This window comes from Cervus canadensis, chromosome 1 (assembly GCF_019320065.1).
Source record: "Cervus canadensis isolate Bull #8, Minnesota chromosome 1, ASM1932006v1, whole genome shotgun sequence".
Taxonomy (NCBI): Eukaryota; Metazoa; Chordata; class Mammalia; order Artiodactyla; family Cervidae; genus Cervus; species Cervus canadensis.
The window spans coordinates 115,892,236-115,901,610 of NC_057386.1; the positions used below are offsets into that span (position 1 = coordinate 115,892,236).

Here is a 9,375-nt window from a genome sequence, read left to right on the forward strand (position 1 = left end):
TGTCCGGAAACCCAGCTAACTCTTTGGGAAGTTAGGGAGGGCGTCTCCGAAAAGGGGGCATTTGCTCTCAGACCTGAAGGATGAGCAGGATTAACGGGTGAGGGTGGGAGTTGACTGCTGGGCGTGATCTCCAGGGGAGAGCCTGCACAGAGGCCGGCAACGGAAAGATATCCATCAGCCGCTGGAGCCTAAGGCTGGGGAAGAGGGAGTCAGGGTGCTCTCTAGAAAGCTCTGGCTAAGGCTTGGAGAAGGACTGTGGAACAGAGGCATGAAGGGAGGCCAGGGATGGGCTGCTGTTGTCGTCCTGGGGGGAGGTGACCAGTATGGGGACGGGAGAGAGAGACATGGAGGAAAATACTAAGGGGGTGGCTTGACTTAGCGTCAATTTTCACCCAAATCCCCTACTTCTCTTCTTTCACCCAGCCCACGCACGCACGCACCCGCAAATTTACTGGTCCAGTCCTTGTCCCATGCGTCTCACTGCCAAACCAGCAACACAGGCAGCCTGTGCGATACTCCTGCTTTTTCCCCTAGATCCAGGGGCTGGGACCTCCTCCATATTCCCTCAGTATCATTCTTCTCAACGGGGTTTGTGGCGGGTGGGGGGTGGTTTGGACTATTTTTTTTAATGTGAGATCTTAGTTCCCCCACCAGGGATGAACCCATGCCCCCTGCAGTGGAAGAAGGGAGTCTTAATAACTGGACTGCCAAGGAAGTCTCCCTCCCCTCTCCCCACTTCATTTGTTTTCTTTTTTAATTTGTGTGAATATTTTTGAATGTCTTGGCAGATGGGGAGAGCTGTTGGTTTTTCTGGCGTTTAGAGGTTAGGAGCTGGAAATGCTAAAAATACTGAAAGTCCTGCAGTTCACTGCTCAGTGCCCTCCATCCTTCCTGCCTCCCAAGAAGAATTTCCCCATTCCCATAAGACTCCTGTGTGGGTGAAAGCACCGTTCATAATTATCTGATTCCATTTGACATATCAACACAAAGTATTTTTCACTGAATTTTCAGAAATGCAACTATGTTTAAACAGAAGGCAGAATATACTTTGTTTTGTTTGAGAGCTTAGTCAGGAACTGTTCACCATTTGGAAAACAGAGTTTATAGAGGGAAACATCACTCTTAATATTGGAGAAGTTGACCCAACACACTGGCATCTTGGTAGACAGACTGCTCTATTTATTTAGCACCTATTTTTAAATGTCAAGCATGAGACAAAATTATGGGCAGTATTCCATTGACTAATGACTATCTTACTTCTCAATTCTGAACACATTCATTTGAAAACAGATACACGTGGGACTTCCCTGGTAGTCCAGTGTTTAAGACCCCGAGCTTCCACTTCAGAGGGCATGAGTTTGATCCCTCGTGATTGAACTACGATCCCACATGCCATGTGGCCTAGATAAATAAATAAATAAAAAATGTAAAAGCCCAGACACTTCAACACAACATTGTAAATTGACTATATTTCAAAAGAAAGAAAGAAAGAAAGAAAAAGACAGACATACTACTGAGACTTCCCTGTGTCCTCCAGGGATGTTATTTCATTATAGTGAATTTTCCTTATATGTTAGGGCATTATCAGTCAGTCCAGTCACTCAGTCATGTCCGACTCTTCGACCCCATGCACTGCAGCACGCCAGGCTTCCCTGTCCATCACCAATGCCCGGAGCCTGCTCAAACTCATGTCCATTGAGTTGGTGATGTCATCCCGCCATCTTACGCTGTGTGTGTATATCTTACCCTCAGGATACATATACACAGTGGAATACTACTCAGCCATGAAAAAGAATGAAATAATGCTATTCGCAACAACATAGATGCAACTAGAGATTATCATAGTGAGTGAAGTAAGTCAGAAAGACAAATACCATATGATATTACTTATATATAGAGTCTAAAATATGACACAAACTATTCAATCTATGAAACAGAGAGAGAATCATGGACATAGTGAATAGACTGGTGGTTGTCAAGGAGGAAGGAGTTGGGAGAGAGAAGGAGTGGGAGATCGGAGTCAGCAGTTGTAAGCTTTTCTATATAGAATGAGTAAACAACAAAGTCCTACTGTGTAGCACAGATAACTATATTCTGTATCCTATGATAAACCATAATGGGAAATAATATTTTAAAACAGAATGTGTATGTGTGTGTGTACACGCGTGTGTGTGCACACATGTGTGACTCTTTGAGACCCCATAGACTGTAGCCCACCAGTCTTCTCTGTCTATGGCATTTTCCAAGAATACTGGCGTGGGTTGCCTTTTCCTACTCCAGGGAATCTTCCTGACCCAGGAATTAAATCCTGAGTCTCTTGCCTCTCCTGCATTGGTAGACAGATTCTTCACCACTGTGCCATCACTGAGGCCCATACATGTATGTGTGTGTGTGTGTGTGTGTGTATAACTGAATCACTGTTGTACAGCAGAAATTAACACAACATTGTAAATCAACTATACACTTCAATTGAAAAACAACAAAAAACAAAAACTAGAGCCTAATCTTTCTACCCTGGCCTTGCTTACCTCTCTATCCACACCCACTGGTCCGGAGACCATCCCCACCCCTTCTCACTTCCTCTTACAGCTGAGGAGCCCTCTTCCCCCTCGCATGAACTCTTGCCAGACACCACCTCTAAAAGCCCCTCGCTGCTCCCTAGACTGGACTCTGCATTTTCGCAGGATGTCACACCTCTCCCCTCACCTAACCCCAGGCACACAGCAAGTCCTCTCAACATTGTCACAGCTCCTCCGTCTTCTCACATGGTTTCTAGGAAAAACCTCCGGAGCTGGGCTGGGACCAGGCTGAGAACCCAAAATGTAAAGGGGCAACCAAAACAACAACAACAAAACTCCAACCAAGAGAAAGACTTCATTTTTTTTTTCTTTTTTCCCACCTTTTTTGGCCACACTGCACAGTTTGTGGGATCTTAGTTTCCCAACCAGGGATTGAACCCTGGTCCTTGGCAGTGAAAGCAAAAGTCCTAACCACTGGACTGCCAGGGTATACCAGGGAAAGATTCGAGTTTCAGGAATCAAACGGTATGCCAAAAATCGTCAGTGAACAAAATGTCAACATTTTGAATGGGATGGGTACTGTATTACTGGTCTTTCCCGTTGCCTCAGGCTCCAATACGGCACTTTCACTGATCCTGTCTTTATCTGTCCCTGTCTGTATTTAAAATTTTGATCATTCTAAACACGTCTGTGAAAACCCAGCTCTGAAAAGACCTGTGGGCTTGGCTTGTGGCCTGTGAGGAGATGGGGCAGGGAGAAGAGAAGTGAGAGCTCCCTGGTCTAGGCTTCAGGGAATCCCAGGAGTGGAGGAGGGGAACCTGGTGGAAGACCCAGCTCCAAAGTTTTCTTGCATCCAGTAGAGTCTTTTCCACTCAGTATCATAATTATTTTTTTCATCATACTTTATTTATCATGGTCCTTGTAGTCTCAGTTTTGCAACTATTAAAAACAGCCAGTCAATGAGTTATTTGCTGTTTGCTAGGTGGTAGGCAAAGTGATTTGCAAATGTGTTGGGGACAGGGGTTTTCTGTGTGAATCCCCATGCCACCCCCCAGGGCCACCTCCTCCAGGAAGCCTTCCCTGACCTGAAGCCAGATGAGATACCCCTTACCAAGGCTCCTGCAGCCCCTCTCTTTGTTCTGGCTTGAACCTCTTTGTTTATTTCTCGTCACACGGTTGTGGTTCTCCTTTCATGGCTGAGGAAGCTGATGCACAGAGTGGTTTAGTCACACACCCACAGTCACAGAGCTAGGGCGTGGTGAAGCTGGTTACTTGGACACTTGTTTTTCTACTTTAGAACTCAGACAAGAGACAGAGGATCTTCCAGGACAGCCTAGGAGGGGAGAAGGGAAGAGAACGCTACTGATAATTCCATTTTCAGAGCAACTGATTTGCAATTCACAAGTATTAAATAACAAAGCTCTGGTAGACTGAATCATGGTTCCCCAAAGATGTCCATGTGCACCTGTAATGTGTTACCTGATATGGAAAGAAAGACTTTGCGACTGTGATTAAGTTAAGGGAGTTGAGGTAGGAGGATTATCCCGAGTTATCTGGGTGGGCCTGATACAAACCCAAAGGTCTTTATAAGAAGGAGGAAGAAGGATCAGAGTGAGAAGTACGAGATGTGACAACACAAGAGGTTGGGGTGATGTGAGGAAGGCCATGAACCGAGGGATGCAGGTGGCCGCTAGAAGCAGAAAAAGACAAAGGAGTGAATTCCCCTCCTCATCATCTCCAGAAAGAACACAGACTTGCCATCATCTTGATTTTAGACTTCTGACCTCTAGTTCTTGCTGTTCAGTCGCTAAGTCGTGTCTGACTCTGCAACCCCATGGACTGCAGTACACCAGGCTTCCCTGTCCTTCACCATCTCCTGGAGCTTGCTCAAACTTATGTCCATTGAGTCGGTGATGCTATCTAACCATTTCTTCCTCTGTTGCCTGCTTTTCCTTTTGCCTTTACTCTTTCCCATCATCAGGGTCTTTTCTAATGAGCCGGCTCTTCACATCAGGTATCCGAAGTATTGGAGCTTCAGCTTCAGCATCGGCCCTTCCAGTGAATATGCAGGGTTGGTTTCCTTTAGGATGGACTGGTTTGATCTCCTTACAGTCCTCTAGAAATACAAGAAAATAAACTCCTGTTGTTTTAAGCCACTGAGTTTCTAGTAATTGGTTGTAGGAGCTATAGAAAATGGATATAAAACAATACATATATACAGTATTAAAAAAAAAAAAACAGACCCCAAAAGGAGTCACTTGTGCTGTTGACTTTTTTTAAAAAATGCACAACATCAGAGTTGTGAGTTATGTTTTATTTGGGGCAAAATGAGGACTATTTAGCCCAAGAGACAGTATCTTGGATAGTTCTGAGAACTACTCCCAAGAGGTAGGAGGGAAGGTCAGTACATATGTGATTTTGGTGAAGGGGAAGTACATGCAATCAAGTACACATTTTTTGCAGAAGGTTTCTGCTGGTCATGAGAAGCAATCATCACCATGAAAGATTTCAGTGCTTTTCTAGGTATGAGGAGATTCGAGAACTGGGTCCATAAAATCAGCTCCTGAAAAGATCTATCTGAAGACCTGTTCCGTCAGGTTTTCCCAGAGCACAGAGGGTCTTATTTCTGCTCTCCACCCTGAACTCCTTTCAAGGGGTGTTGAAAGTCAGCAGCTGTTACAGCACATGATATAATCCTTGTAGAGGTAGCAAGTCCTGATAGCAAGTGCCAATTTGTAGTTGACCAGGCTAAACCCCACATCAGCAAACCAAGACTTAATATCTAACCTAATTGCAGTTACAACGTCCTCCAGGAACGTAGTCTTAACTGGTCACTCTGGAATTTTCTGGTCAGTACCAATGAGGTAATCTGCCACACAGCCCCCTTCTGTCCCTCGTAGGTAGGTTTCCTAAGCCTGAAACAATTCATTCTTTTCCCCTTTCTGCTATAAAAGGCTTCCTTTTTGTCCATTTCCTCAGAGCGTCTTTCTACTTATTGGATGGCATTCTACCCATTTGTGAATCATTCCTGAATCATTCAATTAAGTCAATTCGATCTGAAAATTTTGCTCAGTTAAAATTGTGTTATTTAACAACTATTAAAAAAATTATTAGAATGTCATAATACAATATGTTGCAGCCAATTCTTGGGCATTATATCATTTTCACATTCACTCAATTCATTGGACAAGAATTTATGGAGTGCCTATGCAACCCATTCCAGTATTCTTGCCTGGAAAACTCCATGGACAGAGGAACCTGGTGGTCTATGGTCCATGGGGTTGCAAAGAGCTGGACATGACTGAGCATGCATGCATGCTCCACTGAGCACCAGTCTGGAAATTTGGGGTCCATCAGGGAACAAGCAGAGTCACTGTCCTTGGTGGCATCCACTCAGGTGGGAGATACAGCCAAACAGCATGTAAGTGAATAGATTTGCCATAACACATGTTAATATATGCATATAATCTATGACTATTTAAATATGTCATTTTTAAATGAATCAATTTCAGTAAAGTTCTTAGAACATGACATGTACAGATGCGTGTCAAATAAATAAAATATGATATCAAGTAGTAAAAGAGTTTGAGAGAAGGACTTCCCTGGCAGTCCAGTAGTTAAGACGTCATCTTATGATGCAGGGGATGTGGGTTCAATCCCTGGGCAGGGAGTTAAGATCCCACATGTCTCACTGCCAAAAAGCAAAACATAAAACAGAAGCAATACTGTAACAAGTTCTATAAAGACTTTAAAAATTGTCCCCATCAAAAAAACCTTATAAGAAAGAAAGGGCAGGAGAGAGAAACAGAGCAGTCTGGGGGACATGGTGATGGAGGCGGCTGTTTAAGTGGTCAGGGAAACCTCTGGACAGAGTGACATTTGAGTAGAGGAATCACTCAGTGATTTCCCCCAGTTTGTCTGTCATACAAGAGCTGTTAAAACTTTTGGGGGCAGCAACATGGATGGATTTAAGAGATGATCAAGCTTTAGTATGACAGACACATTTTTACATCCTGGGACTTTCCTGGGGGTCCAGTGGCTAAGACTCTGCACCCCAAATGCAGGGGGCCCTGGGGGTCGATCCGTGGTCCGGGAGCTAGATCCCATATGCCGCAACTAAGACCTGATGCAGACAAACAAACAAATAGATAAACACTAAGGCCAACCTCCATGAAAAAAATTGTTATGTCCACATACAATGGCAACCTGTGTAAAACAGATTCCCCTGGTCTACAGTCCTAGGGAAGGGTGTTCAGGATATGCCATATTGATAACAGAATGGAAGTCAAAAAAGCCCCATAACCCAGATGTATTTATGTTAACATTTGGGGACAGTCACCTAACATGTTAATGGCCCGTATTCTTGGGGATGGGATTAGTGGTGGCAAATAATTAGTACTTTCTTCTTTCTACCATCCACGTTATACACATTTATAGAGGTTATGATGATGCTAATACTTAGAAAAGTTCTAATAAACTAATTTCATCTGAGAGAGAGAGAGAGTGTGTGTGTGTGTGTGTGTGTGTGTGTTTGTGTGTGTGTGTGATTAACTGGCTATTCTGAAACTTCACCTGGCCCACCAGACTTCAACCTCCTGCAGAGAATTCTCCTGGCCAAGGATCCTTTTGTCCTGGCCTGAGTGTATTTCAGAGCGGCTAGAAGGTCATGTTGTTATCAACCAGTCAATGGGTCAGAAGAACCTTCAACAGCTCCAGCCAAATAGACAGAAATTGCTTCCAAAGGTCCTTTGGGGGCCTCCTGCAGTCTCTTATCAGTATGATCAGTGAACTTTGGACTTCAGAGAAGTTTCTCAATGTCCTTGTGATCAGCAGACCAAGTAAGCCGTATACCCCTGCAGGAAGAAGGGCGCATCCCTCCTGCTCTCTGGGCCTCAGTTTACCCAACCATAAAATGGGTAGATTCAACCAGCTCAGTGTCATTCAACACTTTTTTCTTTTTTTAAAAAACAAAACTCATACTCTCTTCTGATAAAGACAAAAATCTCACATCCTTTCTGGGGGATATAGTAAATACTGAAAATGCTTTTTGCCCACAGCCCAGGACTCTGAAGACATGGCCAGCCTCCCACACTGGGGTAGGGGAGCCCTGGGTACCTGGGGCCTCTCTCAACTCTCGGTAAAGCTCTCCAGGGTGGTGGCTGCGTGTTCCAGCTCTGGATAGACTGCCTGGGTGAGAGTTACTGGACATAACACAGGGTGTCATGTATTTTTCTTTTTTCCATGGCAGATTTTCTGGTACAGACAGAAAAGAAAGAAAGTGCAGTCGCTCAGTCGTGTCTAACTCTTTGCGACCCCATGAACTGTAGCGTAGCAGGCTCCTCAGTCCATGGAATTTTCCAGGCAAGAGTACTGGAGTGGGTTGCCATTTCCTTCTCCAGAGGATCTTCCCAACCTAGGGATCGAACCTGGGTCTCCTGCATTGCAGGCAGACACTTTACCGTCTGAGCCACCAGGGAAGTCCTACTAGAAAAATTATTAAAAAGCTGTAACACTTATTTTTATTTGTTAGATCTGGGAACACTAGGCTGGGTTCAAATTTGAACCTCTGCTTGTAGGCTGTGTTACTATGGGCAAGTTCTCTCTTTTCTCTTTCTTCCTCCCTCCCTCCTTCCTTTCTCGTACTCTCTCCTTTTTCCTTCCTTCCCTTCTTTCTTTTTATTCCCTCTCCCCACCACTTTCTTTTCCCTGTCAAGTCCTTTCATCTTAATCTTAAATGTGCAGCTTGATGGCTTTTCCCATATGAATTATTATTGTTCAGTCGCTCAGTCATGTCCGACTCTGCGACCACATGGTCTGCAGCACACCAGGCCTCCCTGTCTATCACTAACTCCTGGAGCTTGCTCAAACTCATGTCGATCGAGTCGGTGATGCCATCCAACCATCTCATGCTCTGTCGCCCCCTTTTCCTCCAGCCTTCAATCTTTCCCAGCATCAGAGTCTTTTCCAATGAGTCAGCTCTTTGGATCAGGTGGCCAAAGTATTGGAGTTTCAGCTTCAGCATCAGTCTTTCCAACGAATATGACATACTCCCACAACCACCACCCAGAAAAGAGACATGTTTCTAGCATCCCAAGAAAAATTCCTTGTGCCCCAGAGGTAAGCATCTTTCCCACATCCTCAACCATCATCTACTAGTTTCACCTCTTCTATGTTGTGTGGGCTCTTCCCTCCCTTCTTCCACTCAACATATTGACTATGAGATTCACCCAGTTGTTGTGTGTGGCAGTATTTAGTTTCCTCCTTGCTGTGTAATATTCCATGGTGTGCGTTGTCTGAAAATGTCACAATTTGTTTATCCATTCTCTAGCTGATAGATATTTTGGTTGTTTCTGTTTGGGGGCTATGAATGTTCTTATACAAGCCTTTTGGGTGGTGTTTGTCTGCATTTCTCTTGGATATGTACATAAAAGTAAGGTTGCTGGGTTTTAAGATAGACATATGTTTAGCTATAGTGGATACTGGGAGCATATTTTTGAATTTCAACTATGAAGAGAAAGTTGATCGTGACCTTACCTACTATTAGGGCTGCTGCGAGATTAAATGAGATAATCTAGGCAAAATATTTAGAACTGGCACATTGAAATTCACAGAACCCAAATCTTTGTTGGAATGGGGAGGGCACAAAGATGTGTGGCTGACTTTTGCTAACTCTTAAGTGTTCCCACAATGAATTAGAGGCACAAGCAATCTCCCTAAGGTTGTGAGATGTAGTAGTGATACATGGGACTTCCCTGGGGGCCCAGTGGTTAAGAATCCACCTGCCAGTGCAGGGGACGTGGGTTCAATCCCTGGTCCAGGAGGATTCCATATGTCTTGGGGCAACTAAGGCCTAGAA

The 9,375-nt window shown here is 44.3% G+C and overlaps 1 pseudogene; it reads right to left on the reverse strand.

Annotated features, from left to right (window-relative positions):
- Positions 1 to 7,990: 7,990 nt before the first annotated feature.
- Positions 7,991 to 8,034, reverse strand: LOC122425391 (annotated as a pseudogene).
- Positions 8,035 to 9,375: the final 1,341 nt, after the last annotated feature.